Source organism: Lygodium microphyllum, chromosome 21 (genome assembly GCF_053477565.2).
Source record: "Lygodium microphyllum isolate KBCC chromosome 21, Lygodium_microphyllum_v1.1.10, whole genome shotgun sequence".
Taxonomy (NCBI): Eukaryota; Viridiplantae; Streptophyta; class Polypodiopsida; order Schizaeales; family Lygodiaceae; genus Lygodium; species Lygodium microphyllum.
This window is the reverse complement of record NC_141155.1, coordinates 24,590,576-24,608,156: the sequence shown is the minus strand read 5'-3', so window position 1 is coordinate 24,608,156 and position 17,581 is coordinate 24,590,576. Positions and strand designations below refer to the sequence as shown.

The following is a 17,581-nucleotide window of genomic DNA, read 5'->3' as shown; positions in this document are numbered from 1 at the left end:
AACTTGCTATTTTAAAATATTGTTATTGATTAAATTGCCTTAATGACATCAAAAAGTGATCTTGATGGTATGGGATGATGCCTCAGGTTGCATATTTCATCTCTACACTTCAAACACAGAATTTGGACACTCTAGTCAAAAGTTATGGCAATTTTATTGATGCAGCCTTGTTTGGACAGCAACAAGTAGGACAAGAAGCAATCAATTCACTATTTCAGGTTCATTGTGATATTTCTTCACACAAAGTGTTTCCACATGCTTATGGATCTTCATCGACATAATTTGCTTCATTAACAACTTGCCTACTATCTCGTTATTTTCAGTTTTGAGGACAAAACATCTCTAAGAGGGGATGATTTATAATGAAGCAAATTGTTAACATGAGAGTTGAAATCTATTCCAATTATAAACCTTGTAAATAATCAACCATGAGAGAAGAGAGCTTTAGGGTTTAGTATAAAAAGGTAAGAAGTGCTAGTGTAGCATCATTCTTTGGCATTATTACAATTTTATCCTTCTTGTCTTTCATCTTCTTGTACTTGGTTAATAACTCATGGCTACGTTGTGCTATAGTAATAGAAGATGTTCCATGGCATGGCCATGCTTGTAATTCAGTTTGTTACATATCTTGCTGTGTGTAGCTTAGAATAATTTGATTTCCTGTTCTCCTTCTTTACAAACTAAAATACAGTATAATAGGATTAGTTACATAACATGACATATAAATATACATACATATACGAATATATATATGTATAGGCACATGTGTACATATAGGTGCATATGTAGCCTATGTGTGTATGTGTCCCTATAATGTTTTTGTAGTAGAACAAGATCAATAGTGTAACATGACTATGCATATATAGCCTTACATATATGCATATGTATATCCATACATATGCACGTAGGTATAAGTGCTTGCATAGGCACATGTATACACATAGACATATGCATAGCCTATGCCTATGCATGCACTTATACCTATAAGTGGTCTATGTACATGTGCGTGTGTGTGTGTGTGTGTGTGCACGCGCGTACACACACACACACATACACACAAACATACAAAATAAAATAAGAGAGGAAGAGAAAGAGAATTAAAATAAAATAAGTTTTGAAAAAAATAGAGATGAAGAGGGGGAGAGAGAGAGAGAGAGAGAGAGAGAGAGAGAGAGAGAGAGAGAGAGAGAGAGAAAGAGAGAGAGAGAGAGAGAGAGAGAGAGAGAGAGAGAGAGAGAGTGTGTGTGTGTGTGTATATATATATATATATATATATATATATATATATAAAATTTATATTTATATAGTTGCTTGCTTTCGACTTTGGAGAATACAAGCAGAGGAGTTGAATACTCATGCATGAGTTTCCAGAGGTGGGGGAGTTGTGAAGCTAGGGAAGTTATCAACTAATGGATTAGACAAAGCTTAGGAGTTCGCTGGAATTGCCCAGATGATAGGCTAGGCAAGCAAGATAGGCACTACATCCATATAGTAGCTTTGTGGATATGGTAGGCATGGCATGGATACTTGTGATGTGAGAGGCCATGAGATATTGAAGAGTGTGGAGGACATGAACTAGATTGGAAAATAATTAATTCATGGTTTTCAAAAGATTTGAGAAGATAAGTTTGGTTGGCTGAAATTGGACTTCGATTAGAGAGTCTATTTTAATTTAATCCAAAAAATTAAAATACCAAAAATAAAACATCCACTTGCCTATTATTAAATTTTAGAGTCTTGACTAAAAATATATTGGATTTGTTGATTTGTACTTGGTTTAGGATGGGTGACCTAATCATTTAAATCATATATTACTTGTACTATAGCAAAAATGACCAAAGATTATGATCAAAATATTAGCGATTTATCTCAATCAACATGTCCCATGTCTATCTGCTTAGTAAAATTTTGCAATTCACCAAAAATATTATTTGTCCATAGACCATATGTGATGCTGCATCAAGTTTTAGCCAGAAATCATTGATCAAGCAATCTTGGACTTCAAGTTAGCAATGAGCAAAGTGTGTACTAACCGTGCTTTATAGTCAAACTTTAATCAAAATATTTTTCCATGATATTTTTTATCTATCAAATAGCTTCATAAGGAGATGCCGATATATCACAATCAATGGATATTTTGCACCAGATAAGAAGAGTTTGTGACATACCATATAATGAGCACCTAAGTAAATAAGCCTTCTAGAAGGTGTTTCATCTAAAGTGCCCTCCGTTGGAGAAGAGATTTGGGACCAATCGAACCTTCCTCAATATGATTGAGTCATTACTACCCATGGATGTTGAGTCTTTTGATCCATTGAAAGAGGAGGCATCTATATAATTATATGATGGGTGTTAGGTATCTTGCTTAAAGACAATTCTTGTGCTTTTGATTATACAAGCAAAGTACAGATGGAGTAATGCAAGTGTGACGGAGCTATTCAGATACATAATACACTCATTATTTTATTATATAAGAAAGTATTCTAAAATTTCCAAAATTTTTTATTTTTTAAATTACTAAAAGATCACATATGTCCATCCAAATACACGATGCATGTGTCTTGTGATGATGCAAGACAAGTATTGTGAAAGCTAGATATGGATTACAACAACATACATGCATGTGTGCTCTTTCAAGGGAGAATATGAGTCCATCCATGGCTACATGTCCAAAATGTGGTGCTTAAAGGTATGAGACTTGCTGGGTCAAACAGTCTTTGCCTAAAGTTGGTATGAGTGGAAGATGGACCATAAAGAGTCACTTCCAAGTGGAATGCAATGGTTCTCAGTTTTGTATGAGTTTCCATATTGGACTCATTTATAAATCAATCATCTTATGAATCCCATGCACTTTTTGAAAATGTTAGTAGCTTGTTGTGGAACCATATATTGGCCACAAACAAGCTTCAATAATCATGTGTAACTATCTCGTGCCCCTTAGGTCATATCCACTAAAGAGGAGTGCATAGTGAAGTAAATCACCAGGTCTATTTGTACATCGATGGGGGTGTGATGTGCTCTCTCAAGTCCACATTTATAAATATGAATAGTTAACATGACTCAAGTCCCACGATGGGTATAAGATATGCCAAGTTTGTACCAGTCAAGATAGTCATTGAGTTAATTAAGTACTTATATATTCTATTTTGCATTGATTTGTAGTACATAATGCATTAAATTTGTGATATAATATCGATCGCAATTATGGGTTCACTACAAGGATTTGGGCGATTAGCGACGCCGATTAGCGACGGCGGATAGCGGCGCCGGATAGCGGCGTCGCTATTGGCGTCGCTATTTGCGTCGCCGTAGGGAAAAAACGTGGCCGAAACCCGAGCGCGGTTTTCATTTCTTTTGCTTCGAGTTTTGAGAGCGAGAGCGAGGGAGAGAGCGAAGGCTTTGTGAGAGAAGAAGAGGAAGAAGACTTATTGCCGCCGCTGCCGTCGCCACCGCCGTTGTTCGCGAAGGAGAGGAGGAGCCTTCATCGCAAAGAGAAGCCACCCCACGCTCGCTATATCTCATTGGTGAGTCTCCCTCTCTCTTTCTTTTGCTTGTTCAAGGTTTAAATCACTCTCTTTTGCTTGTTTAGGAGAGGAAATGAAAGAGAAGGAGAGGGAGAGGGAGAGGGAGAGGGAGAGGAAGAGGAAGAGAAAGAGAGGGAGAGTGCATTCTCTCTCTCCCTCTCCCTTTTGCTTGTTTAATGTTTAAATCACTTTCTTTTTTGCTTGTTTAGGAGAGGAAATGAGAGAGAAAGAGAGGGAGAGGGAGAGGGAGAGGGAGGGGGAGGAAATGAGAGAGGGAGAGAAAGAGAAAGAGAGGAGAGGGAGGGAGAGTGCATTCTCTCTCTCCCTTTCCCTTTTGCTTGTTTAATGTTTAAATCACTTTCTTTTTTGATTGTTTAGGAGAGGAAATGAGAGAGAAAGAGAGGGAGAGGGAGAGGGAGGGGAAGGAAATGAGAGAGGGAGAGAAAGAAAAAGAGAGGGAGAGTGCATTGTCTCTCTCCCTCTCCCTTTTGTTTGTTTAATGTTTAAATCACTTTATTTTTTGCTTGTTTAGGAAATGAGAGAGAAAGAGAGATAGAGAGGGAGAGAAAGAGAAAGAGAGGGAGAGGGAGGGGAAGGAAATGAGAGAGGGAGAGAAAGAGAAAGAGAGGGAGAGAAAGAGAAAGAGAAAGAGAGGGAGAGTGCATTCTCTCTCTCGCTCTCCCTTTTGCTTGTTTAATGTTTAAATCACTTTCTTTTTTGCTTGTTTAGGAGAGGAAATGAGAGAGTAAGAGAGAAAGAGAGGGAGAGGGAGGGGAAGGAAATTTAAGATAATAGACTTATCAATAATGGTATGCAATGTGCTTTGCCATGGGCCACGTACATTGGTGACTCTTTAAGATGGCTTAAAAATAGTCAATTCCTTCATAATGTCCAAGTAGGGGATCTAATTGTGATATGCATAATTCATTGTTTTTGTATTAACTTTATAGGCATACCAAATTAGAAATCATGCCAACTAGTCAACGGAAGGACTAAAAGAAAATGATACCCTAGCTAATGGTCATTACGGTACTTCATCAAAATGAACCCAAAAGTATTGCTATAGAAGAAGAAACCCTTAAATTGAGTATAGGATATTTTCTCTCAGGTCTTATGACTATGAGTAGAATTGATTGAAATAAATTTTATTACTATAGTTATTAAATTTCATAGATGGCGCGCATTAATTTTAAAATGGATTACTTATACTCAAAGCCGAGATATAACAAATAATTATCTACTGGGACAAACAAATCCTTGAGCATGATACAAGGCCAAGATACAACATCGGAAAATCTCTCAACTACTATATACAATGCAAGATTTATGGTCAACTTGCAACTTGACGTACATCTCCATAAAGCTATCCATTTAAGCCTCGTTTGCTGTAATGTAGATAAGATGGAAAACGAAGAAGGTCTTATTGTTCAAGACCACGAGACGTATCTTAATCAGCGTGTCCCATGTCCTTGCTCTCAATGCAAGTTGGCAATTAGACGAAAACACCGATTGTCTATAGAACACGTACGACGATTTGGCGAGTTTCAATCTGAGATCATTGATCAGGCGATTGCGGATTTTCAGCAAATGGTAATTTGAAGTTAATATTAATCATGCATTGTACTCTCAAGCTAATTGAAAACCATACACAATAAGATTGGGTCTTGTTGGCAAATTTTCTATCTAGGGGGTGATGTCTCGACCCAAGGGGGAGTGCACCCTTTGCGGCCAATTAGAAGAGTTCGTGGACGTGCGATGGATGGATTGTAGGAGCCAATTGACCACTCGCAAGGCCCATCTATACCGTCAATGCCAGAGGAGACAGACAACCTTCCCGACCTACCTACAATCTTGGAGCGTGAGATGGAGGCAATGATCGATGTATTGATTCCCATGGATGTTGAGACATCTGACCCGCTTAGAGAGGAAGCATCCATACCATTATATGATGGGTGCCGAGTATCTCGGTAGAAGACATTGCTTGCACTCTTAAGTGTGCAAGCAAAATATGGTTGGAGCGATACGAGTGTGACTGAGTTATTCAGGTACCTTGCACACAGGCTTCATTGATTTTTTTTTAACAGTATTATTGCAAACATTTGTATTTTTTCAAGGTGTTTTATGATTTTTTTCAGGTTATTGAAATATCATATATTACCACCTGCAAATACCATGCCCGAGTCTCGTGATAATGCACGACATGTTTTACGGAAGCTTGGCATGGACTACAATAACATCCATGCATGTATCAACGACTGCATATTGTTTCGAGATGAATACGAGACTATGGAGACATGTCCAAAGTGTGGTGCTCATAGGTATCGACAGGACTTGCAAGGGCAAACCATCCCTCAAAAATTTCTCAGACACTTTCCGCTCATCCCCCGCATAAACCACATGTTTTACACGTCTACCATGGCAAGCTTGACAACGTGGCATGTGCAAAATAGGTCCACGGATGGAATTCAACGAATATCAGCGGATTCACGCGCATGGAGCCACATTGACTCTACCTTCCTAGGCTTTGCACGAGAGCCAAGGAATCTTCGGCTCGGTCTCGCCATGGATGGTGTGAACCCATTCGGTCTGCGCTCGACTTCTTACAGTGAGTGGCCTATAGTGCTTGTCAACTACAACATCCCTCCATGGCTTTCTACGAAGAAAGGACATCTCATCCTTAGCTTGCTCGTCCCGGACCGCTACAAAGTAAAAAATATGGACGTGTATCTTTGTCCATTAGTCGATGAGCTTAAGATTTTGTGGGAGGAGGGGGTTACGGTGCAAGATATGAGCAGGTGCGATGGTCGGCGGTCAACCAACATTTGAGCCATTCTCATGTGGACGATGCATGACTTTCCGGGATTGGGAGAGTGCTCAAGTGAGCAGACCTTTATTCTTGCTGGTAATATCTATATTTTATTTCATTCAATCAAGTATTCACTAGGTCGTGGCTCGCCTTACAGGTCTGGTTACCTCAGGTTATCATGCATGTCCATTGTGTGGGCCACAGTTAGACTCCCGAAGGTCACGAACCATGAAGAAGATGGTATATCAAGGACACGCCACTTTCTTGCCGGAGGATCATGAACTCAGGGAAGGTTTTCTTGGACGATCTCCAGCACGTATGAATGCTGCAAGTTGGTATGAGCTGAAAATGGTAAACCCGGAATCACATCCAAATGGAATGCGACGGTTCTCAGTTTTCTATGAGTTGCCATATTGGACCCACTTATAGGTCAACCACTTGTTGGATCCCATGCATATTTTCAAGAATATGGGCAGCTTGCTGTGGGACCACATCACAGGAAAGAGAGACACTATAGGGTCACGAATGGATTTAAAGGAGGTAGGTAAGATGGAGGCGCTTTGGCCGCAGTCGAGTGCTGAAGGGGGAGTGCAGCTTCCTCGTGCTCCCTGGGTTTTGTTTACCAAAGAAGAGCGCATTGTGAAGCAAGTAATCAAGTCTATCCGCACTCTGACGGGTATGATGCGTTCTCTCAGGTCTGCATTTTCTAAAGATGACCAAATGTCTGGGCTAAAATCCCATGATTGGCATAAGATATGTTAGGTTTATGAACAGAATGGATTTTAATTAGCGTGGACACTTTGCAATTTGAAAAGTGACCATTATTTATAATGCTTTCTCATTTGTGGCAGTTTGTCCTACCGATCGCGATCGCGGGATGCCCTACTCCAGAAATTCGCGGGGCCATTTACAAGTTGTCGACTTTGGTGCAATGGATCTCACAGAAAGAGATTAAGACGTCCTCTATTGAATCCGCAAGGCGGGGAGCAGTTGAGATGGTCTGTCTCTTTGAGAAATACCTGCCCACTAGCATGCTCACGATACAAGTTCACCTTCTTGTGCATCTTGTGAACGAAGTGGAGATTGCTGGACCTGTCCATACGCGATGGATGTTCTTCCTGGAGCGCTTCATGAAAACCCTGAAAGGCTTTGTGCAACAACAAGCTCGTCTAGAAGGTAGCATGGCGGAAGGTTGGTTGGTGTCAAAGGTGTTAGTGCATATCTCACAATGGCTACCAACGGGGTGGAACCAGACAATGAAATGCTATGGACGCTGAAGGACGATGATAGGCTGACTGGAGATGTGGTGGTTGGAAATGGGGTAGAAAAAAGAATGGATGCCTCAATGGAAGAGAAGGTGAATCGCTTTTGTATGTTGCACCATGCCTCCATGGAGACGTGGCTCGCCAAGTACCAGATTGCAAGGCAAGATCATGAGGAAGCGCGAGCTGAATTCCGACGCAGTATGCGTAATCTTCTATCCAAACCCCTGACAACCTCGATGGTGGTATGTTATACCTTCAACTCCTCGAGGTGCGAGAGTATATGATCAAATCGATGTTCCAGGCATAGATGAAGAGAATATGCAAATAGAGGGGTCGATATTACAAGGGGTGGAGGCCACTACAAGCTTGGAGCCCGGATCGGCTAACAATGATGGAAATACAGAAGTCGTAGAATTTTTTAAGAACGAGGCAGACTCGTTCTTTTGTGGTGACATGTCTATCGACCTTCTAGTGTATGCAAAGTTGTGTCAGGAGATTAACATGGGACCATAGAATACTTCATTCTTGGAGAATTGTATTACTCAATTCGTTGTTTAGATCTCCCATAAAGGTAGATAAGATATGCATTTTAAGAGGGATTTTTCAAAAATGATTTATATTACTGTTCTTTGTATAGTTTAAATTGATTATTCTAACATAAATTTTTATCTGTACAGGTGACATTTTCAGGATGAGTCGAGGGATGAGCGATGAGGAGTTTCAGGACATGATGGCACGCATGTCTCCAGATCAGCTCACGAGATTCAGAGAGATGGCAGACCAAGAGCTGTCTCGTTCTTCGTCAGGGTGCTCTGCTAGATCTGCTTCAACGCGATCAGATGCTTCAGCTTCGAGCAAACGATCTCGATGCTCACGACTTGGGCCAGAGGGAAGGATTGTAGGAGGATCAGGGGGGTGCTGCTGTGGAGACACGGACGTGGTGTCTCCGTCTCGTTGTTCAGGTGGAGCTGCATCACCTCCAGGATTTGTCACACCTGTGGGGATGTCTACTCCAGTTACTCCGGCTTTTGCACAGCCATCGACAGATGACACGCCTCTTGGTGGCACTCCTTTTGGTGGCACCCCCTTTGGTGGCACCCCTTTGAGTGGCACTCCAGGAGAGGGTACCCCCGTCGGTACACCGGATGTACAGGGGTCTCCTGGATATGCCCAGGAGCGTGGACGGAGATGGGAGAGGGCCCATCTTAGGCAGACTCCTAGGGGTTATGGATACCTAGTGGATAGTAGGTCAGGAGCCATCATGATGAATGATGAGGGGAGGAGGGTGATGGCTTGCATGAGGGAGTTGTGCCAACAAGTTTTTCGTCACAACGTCCTGGTTCATTGGAGGAACATACGGAGGGGAGCAAGGACTACATAGTAGCATCCTTGCACGAGGAGTTCCCGGTGCCAGCCGCAGTAGATAGATTCTTTACGGGCTGGATGATGGATTGCATGCGTGCATACATGTCACATAGACGATCCGACGCATGCAAGGCAATCAAGAGTGGGGCTCCAATGCCTGAGTGGTTACAGATTCGCCAGGACGTTGGAGTCAGTAGCGGGAGGTGGCGAGGGCACGAATCGAGGCCGGATCGGTGCATCATCTTGGGAGTGGCGGCCACAGGACATATTTGGAGGACTTTGTAAGTTTCTCTTTTGTTTTGCATATTTGTTTTTTTGAGATATTCTTTGTACTGACAATCATGTTTCTAACAGCTAGCATTTTGTTTTCTTTGCAGCACTCCATTACAAATCGCGATCCGCAAGGCCTTGAGACTTGATATGCAGAGAGGCACGGTCTCAGGGCATTGATCGACCGATTGTATAGACGCGACGGCCCTGTAAGTCACTCATCTTTCTTGTCCGTAGTTACCATGAGATATTTGAATGCATTATTGTATGGTGGATTGATATGTTGTTTCTTTTTCTGCAGAATTCGTTTGATGCTCCTTTGCGGTGGGACGAGCTTTCGGGGGACGAGGATTTGTAGCTCGCCCTTGGATCCTTAGAGCTCACACACCTTTAGTTTTTAGTGGCCTGATCTATGTAGACATTTTCTATGTATTAGTGATATCGTTTCATGATTGTACCAATCGCATTTTATGCGATCATGTATTTATTTAATGTATCAGTTTTATGATTTCAGTATACATTCTTTTTGTTTACAAGCGCTTTGTATGCATCAGTGCAGAAACTATTTTGTATGGCTCTCATACAGCACACAGTGCTATATGTAGCTGCCCTGCCACAATTTTTTTTTCTCTGTTACTATCGCTATTTGCGTCACAAATTTATTGCTCACGTCGCTATTGGCGTCGCTATAAGTGTCGCAACTTTACTGGTTGCGTCGCTATATGTGTCGCATTTGTGACGCATATAGCGACGATTCTATGGCGTCGTCAATAACGACGCTTTTTGCGACAACAGGGGTAAATTTTGTTGTTTGTATTTTCGTCGCTTTAAACGTCGGTATAAGTTCTATATCTTGTAGTGGTTGTTTCACTCCAAAGATACATTTGGTGATTTTTAAGTTATCAAACTTAGTGCAATGGATCTCACAAGAGATAAGAACATATTTAACTAATTTTGCAAGGTAAAGAGCAATGGAGATAGTTTGTCCATTTGAGAAGTACTAATCCATAAGCATACTCATGATATGGATCCACTTCCTAATATATATTGTGGACAAAGTGGAGATTGCAAGCCTAGTATATGTTCTTTTTGGAACACTTTATGAAAACTCTAACAGGCTTTGTACGATAACAAGGCTCGTCTAGAGGGTAGCATGGTTGAAGGTTGGCTAGTGTCTAAGGCATTTGTACATATTTCTAAGTGGTTTATAATGGTGGATATAGACAATAGAATGCTCTAAACACTAAAGAATGATGATAGACTAACTAGAGATGTGGTAGTTGGAAATGGGATAGAGAAGTGGATTGATGGAACCATGGAGAAAAAGATGAATTATTTTAATATACTACACCATGCATCCATGGAGAAGTAGCTAGATATATACTCGATATGTACAAGGTCGCTATAAGGCAATGAGAGGCAACATGATTGGAATTTCAACATAGTACACATTAGTGAACTATTCAATACCCCAAGGGCCTAGAGAAGTTGCCATGGTTCATGCATGCAAGATGGTTGCGTGATGCATTAATAACAATGTCACATGAAGGGGAGAAAGTCATAGGAGAGGAGTGGGGGTTGTCCAAGGGATACAATCCAAATGTAAACATATACTTTCATCAATCTTATATATATCTAGCGATTGTAAGTGACAACCAAAAGTTCCAATGTACAATACAAAGTTTACAATGTGGTGTGGTCACATGGGAGATATTTTTTGGTAGAGTACATCAATCAATTGCACTCTACAATGGATTGTGGTGTCATGGTGAAGTTTGAGCAAGAAAGTCAATTGCGGGCCATAGATTTGAATATTGTACTGGATGAGCTAGAGTACTTCGTCAACTTGCAAAGTGTGATTCCAATAGATTATCATAGCTTCTCCATGATTATATTTGATGTGCAATGGTATTGTAAGAAGTGGAAGCAATTGTTTGACGAGGATTATCTAGGTTCTTGGAGATAGATTCTCAGGAAAGTACAATGATTTGCGATAAATGTTTATCTTGCCAAGTCACTGTGAGCATGCGCATGTCCTTTTAATCTTTTTATTTAACAAAATAAAAGCCACATATACATTTTATTTTGTAACAAGTTCTTAATTGATTCAATATAGGTGATCTTCTACCCTAATCCATAATGATCTTGTTGGTTGTATGTTGTGCCTATAACACATTGGATGCCTTGAGTATATGATGAAAGCAATGTCTCTAGTGTGGACGTGGGCACTATCTAGATAGGGAAGAATGAATTGCAGGAAGTGGAGGATGAGGAGGGCTTGTGGTGTGTGGAGAAAATAAGCACGGGTAATCCAACAGAGGAGACATGTATACAAGAATTCTTCAAGAATGAAATAGACTCTCTTTTTTGTGGAGACCTCGACATAGACCTTCCAATGTATACCAAGCTATGCCAAGATAAAGTTATGAAGGTGTAGAAGTGATCTTATTTATGTTGGCTTGTTGTCAAAGTCATTGACCATTCACTTATGTTGGTACTTTATTACAAATTTTTTAACTTACAAGTTTAAACATATATTTTGTTATTGTGCTTCACTTTCACCTTTGTATAATTTTTTAACATCTATTTTTGGTTTTGTAAGTCACTACACAAATGGTTCAAGATAATAGGATGAGCTTGATAGTTCACAAATGAGGAGCTATAGGAGATTTTTATACATATGTCTCCAAATCAGATGGTGTGTTTCAAGAACAAAGTAGATATAGATTTGTCTCAATTGACATCTAGGAATTCTACCTTGATATACTTCAATACGTTGATCTCTAGCAGGCAAAGTTGATGCTCCAAGTTGGCCATAAAAGGAGGTAGCCCAAGTACATCTCACTTTGATAGTGGAGGTGGTGGCTATGATGAATGCTTTGGGGAGCCATAAAATTCATTCCTCATTGTATCAAGAGGGACTAATTCTAGGGGGGTATTGCACAGATACAAATGCTATGACCCCATGGCCAATTGATACTTCTCACTCTTGTCATAGTTCTCAAGAGGGTGGCTCTGGTGCTTGTTGTAGTGATACTGATGCCATGTTCCCCTCCGATCGATCAAGTAGGCATCCATCACTCATTGACATGGCTATACATATAGGCACTTCCACCCATTACTCGCCGGCATGGCTACACTTATAGGCACTTCCATCCTATGATGCTAGGGATTACTTAACCATTTGCAGGTCCCAATCCTATAGGTACACTAGATATATAAGGGTCTCCTAATTATGCTCAAGAATGTGATCGTAGGTGGAAGAGGACATACACTAGATGTACCCCACCAGGTTATAGATGATATACTTGATGGAGCAGACCACTAGTGCCATATATATAAATCATGAGGGGAAGGGAATGATTGCATATATGCACAAGTTGTGCTAGCAATTTTTTAGGCACAATGTTTTCAATCACTAGAAAAATGTACTAGAGGGTAACAAGAATTATGTAATAGTATCCTTGCATGAGAAGTTTGTAGTACTTTCTGCGATTGATTGCTTCTCCATAGGATGAACGATGGAGCAATGATATGCACCTACATATTCCATAGATGGTTAGATGTGATGAAGGCAGTAAAGAGTAGCACAAGGAAGCTCGAGTGGCTAGATTAGGAGGACTGGAGGAGGCTTATAGAGGATACCACTTCCTCTCCACAATGATGTTAGTAGTAGTGGGAGGTATCAAGGAGGGTATGACTAGAGACCGGAGTCATGCATCACCTTGGGAGTGGTAGCCATAGGACCTACTTAGAGGATTTTATTAGTTCTCTATTAGTTATATTGACTTTCTTATTTTATGTATTGCTCATTATAATAATTAATTCTAGCAATACTAATTTTTCTTTTTTGCTACTAGCTCATTACAAATCGTGATTCTATAGGCTTGGAGATTCCATATGTAAAAAGACATGGTTTGATTGCACTTATTGACAAGCTATATGTGCATGGTGGTCTGATATGTCATATCTCTTTATTGTACTATATTTTTAGTTCTTATGATGCATTGTCTACTCTAGATTGATCTTTGGTTATGTTGTAGACTCCTCCCAATAATCCATTGCATCGAGATGAGGTACGGGATGGTGAACCGAGGTTGGATTTATGGAGCACCCTTCTCTTTTTTGGCCTTGTGCTTTATACATACTTTGTCCAATTGATTGTATTTAGTTTTGTTTATAAACACATTTTGTTGTCATTGTTTGTAGTTCGCATTGAGCGACTTTATAGACAATTTCTCCTATTGTTGTTCTTTCATATCACTCTATATATTACTATGTATATGATACTATCATTGTACTTGTTTCTACATTCAATCAATGGATTACTTGTTTTTGGCAAAGCATGATGTACAATCTTTGAAACTTAGTTATAAATTTTTTCATCTATGATCATCGCTATATTGACTTGCAATATTGTTATTAGTACTAGTATTTTAATGTAACAATCTCTATATTCATAGAAAATTTTCTCGATATATGTTGATAATCGCAAAACATATAGCGATGTTGTTACTAGTGCATACAGTGACGATTTTCTAATGATGAAAATGATGACAGTAATAGTGATGACAGGGATGATTTTTCTTTGACTAATTTTGTTGCTTTAAACATTGATTTTGGGTATATGTTGTAGTATAGATAGCCATACCTTTGATAGCCTAATGATAAGCACCCTATATACATTAGAAATCAGCCCCAAAAAAATTCAAAAAAGATAGTCAATAATCTCAATTTAGAACTATTAAACAAAATGTTAAGCATAATGAAAATACCTACTACAATTAACACATTAATAATCCCATCAAACTATGTGTTCACTAATTCTATAACAAGTTTAAACAAATGTCGAATAGCTTGTGAGCAAAAATGTCAAGTAGCCTGTGCATACTATGATAGTTTAGCATTAGAAATCTCAAGACAAAATGCATTTAAAACTATGTCAAAAATCAAAATAATATCTACAATAGTATGCATGTTCAAATGCTCATTAAGAAAAGTAGAAACCTTTTCATTGACATAGATATCAAACAACACACTTCTATACCAAGCAATCCTGCAAACCGGCATCATCATAGCACCACTTGCATTTGTCGACACAATAAAGTAAGGGATTCACATTGAGAAACAAAGACTTTACCTTGTAAGCTTCAATTGCCATCAAGTACTCTCTCTACTGCAAGTCCTCTCCAATGTGTGTGTGTGTGTGTGTGTGTGTTTTTAAATTTTATCTTTTCGTTCAAAAGGAAAGACGAAAGTAGTACCTTCGAATTTTAAAATAGATGGCATATCTAGTTGTGCATGGAAAAAATCAACAAAATGCACAACTGATTGTCATGTTTAAAATAGGATTTACATCAATGTTTTGTCAAGCTTGTGCCACACATTTTTACATGTGAATTTAAATGGTATTTTAGATACACCCGCTAGTGCACTTATTGCCTTTGCATCTCTACTCCGATTTTGTTGCAAGTGTGAAGGGGGTTTGGAAGCCAACTCATTATCTAGATTGATTTTATAGGCTTTCATGCAAGTTTGGTGCTAAGACTATTTTCCCAAGTTTGATACTAAGGCTATCATCTTTAGAGACACTAGTCAACTAAATGAAGGCTCCTTGAGAATTTACAATGTTATAAGAGCGATTGCTTTTAGATTCATTTGAAAGCATAGGATTGCCAACGTTAAATTGGTAAATTGTCTAGATTTTTTTTTGGGCTTAGTGTCCTAGCTTGTAAGGAGGAAGTTTTAGTGGCAATGAAAGGAGTTGGAAGGAGAGAGACCCCCCCCCCCCCCCCCCCCCCCCCCGCCTAAAGCTCTTCATAAGTTTTTTGAAGGAATATAGCTAAAGAAGCAAGTTTTAGTGGCAATGAAAGGAGTTAGAAGGAGAGACCCCCTCGTTAAAGCTCTTCATAAGTTTTTTGAAGGAATATAGCTAAAGAAGCAAGCTAAGAGACATCCCCCACCCCCATATATGTGGGTCGATGTAAACATCATATTTTTAATACACTCTTGCATTATTATCTTAAAGAGATGAGAGTTCCTCTAATAGGACTTCTTGTATTGTTCAATGCGATGAAGCAATATGATTTTGTGAGCCAATCCAAGGAGGGTATCCCAAAGTTGTGATGGAGTATGGGGGTGAATAAGAAGAGCAAAGCAATTGGCCGTTCGCTTGTTACGATTTATATTTGTGTGGATCGTAACAAACGATGACAACAGGAAATTATAAGGTGGGGTGGTGGCGTTTCTAGCGGAAGGGCGCAACTTCTATAGGGCGCTGCTTCATGGGAGGCCTATATAATAGAAAGGGCCGGCAGCTGCAGTCGAAAGCGCCGATCAGAACCAGACAGACAGAACTACGATCAGACGTTATCAATCGACCCGAGCGCGACTATATTTAAGATCAGAGAGCAATAATTAATCAGAATGGCAGACAAGGCCAAGCAGACCAAGGATGCCACCGCCCACAAGGCCGAGGAGGCCAAGAGCTGCGCTCAGCAGAAGGCTGGCGATGCCCACTGCAAGGAGCCTCAGGTTATAATGAATTACACTCCTTATTCATTATTCTATGAGAGAGAGAGAGAGAGAGAGAGAGAGAGAGAGAGATGATCACTGATGCCGTTATAATATTGATGCCATTATAATATCGATCATCTGGATTTGTATGTATGCATGGACATATGATATGATATATATATGAGAGAGAGAGAGAGAGAGAGAGAGAGAGAGAGAGAGAGAGAGAGAGAGAGAGATGATCGCCGACGCCATTATAATTTCCATCATGTGGATTTGTACGTATGCATGGATCTTATATGATATTATGGTTTGCGTGGGTGTGTATAAGGCTGCCAAGGACAAGGCTGCGGGCGCCGCCCATGCCACCCAAGAGAAGGTCCAACAGGTAACTAATGACGATCACAATAACAACATCATGACCCTCCTCCCTCCTCCTCAACCCTCACCCCCTCTCTATCCCTTCCCTTCCCTCCCACCTCTCAAATACCTCCTCCATCTCCTCTAGTCCTAAACGTATTTTAATGGCTTGTGCATTAATTAACAATTCTCTATAATAGGTGTAATTCTCATTTTTATCTCATGCTTTAGAAATCTCTATCACATTCATGCTCGGAATTGGAATGCTTTTCAAAACAAGAATTGCCTTGCTTATAATATCCCTCATTATAGTGCCTATAATGTTTGTGTACCCTTTCTCAAACATAGACAAATCTATCGAGCAATTGTATTCCCTAAAACCAAATTTCAAATTCAATAAAATATTTATACTATACTTAAACTTACCCCAACGTGCCATAAATGCCTCTCTTTCAACTCTCACATCCTTAGAGATCACACACACACACACACAAAAGTCAAGGCAAATCCAATATGTCCTACTTTTATTAATTTCACTACACTACACCCTAAATATTAAAAACTCTTTATAATTCAATATGAGAATTTTAAGATACTATGTTGGACCAAAGTGGTGCAAATTGCTATTCTTATTCCACAACTAAGTTATTGCAACAAGCACTCCAAACTCTATTTTACATTATTTGAGACACACCTTCTCTATATATTAGCTTAATAACACTCACACTTTAATTAAAATTAATTGCAAGGTTCATTTAACTTTTCCTATTTGTAGGCTGGAACTGCTGTTAAGGATGCTGTCAATAAGGTGACTGGTGCTGAAAAGAAATAGGCAATGCTTAAACCACAAGCAACAAGGATTTACTCTGAATGGTCAATTCATTCAAACTACATTAATAAACTTAAATAAAAGGTACACATGACATGTAGTGTGAAAACATACAGGAGATAATGATAATATTACCTCAGCAACTATAGCTTTACTTATTTTCTATACGAAATTGGCCTCAATTTTATTCGTGTGGCATTACTCTTCTTTTCTAAACCAAGTCTATTATCCTCAAGCTACTTGGTAACTTACAACTTAAAAGTTTCTAAGAATCTTTGTCCAATATATGCTTTGGATCACCAATAAAATGTTAATATTTTGATTTATGTACATAATGAAAATTGTTATTAAACATCACAAGTGGATTTGCATAAATGGTCTTACAAGTAAGAAAGAGGAGAGAAAAACCTTGCTTTGTGAGCTTTTATTTCTATGGAGCACTATAATCATACTAGAGTATCATATTTGAACCTTCTTAAATCTTAATTGTATGGGTTCCCTTTTGTTTTCCATATTTGTAGCTCTTTCGAAAATAGATGTATTAACGTGCCTCATTCTTTGTTAGAATTGCCCATCAAAGCATACACTTTTGCAATCACATGGTGGTATGGTGAATCATCATTTCAAAAAAAAATCATGGTTTTAGATG

General features: G+C 39.4%; 1 long non-coding RNA gene across 1 annotated transcript; it reads left to right on the top strand.

Annotated features, from left to right (window-relative positions):
- The first annotated feature begins 15,572 nt into the window (after positions 1-15,572).
- LOC148017823 (uncharacterized) lies at positions 15,573-17,104 on the top strand. The gene is made up of 3 exons (XR_015687735.1): positions 15,573-15,764; positions 16,075-16,131; positions 16,879-17,104. It is a non-coding gene; the product is annotated as an uncharacterized LOC148017823 (long non-coding RNA).
- Positions 17,105-17,581: the final 477 nt, after the last annotated feature.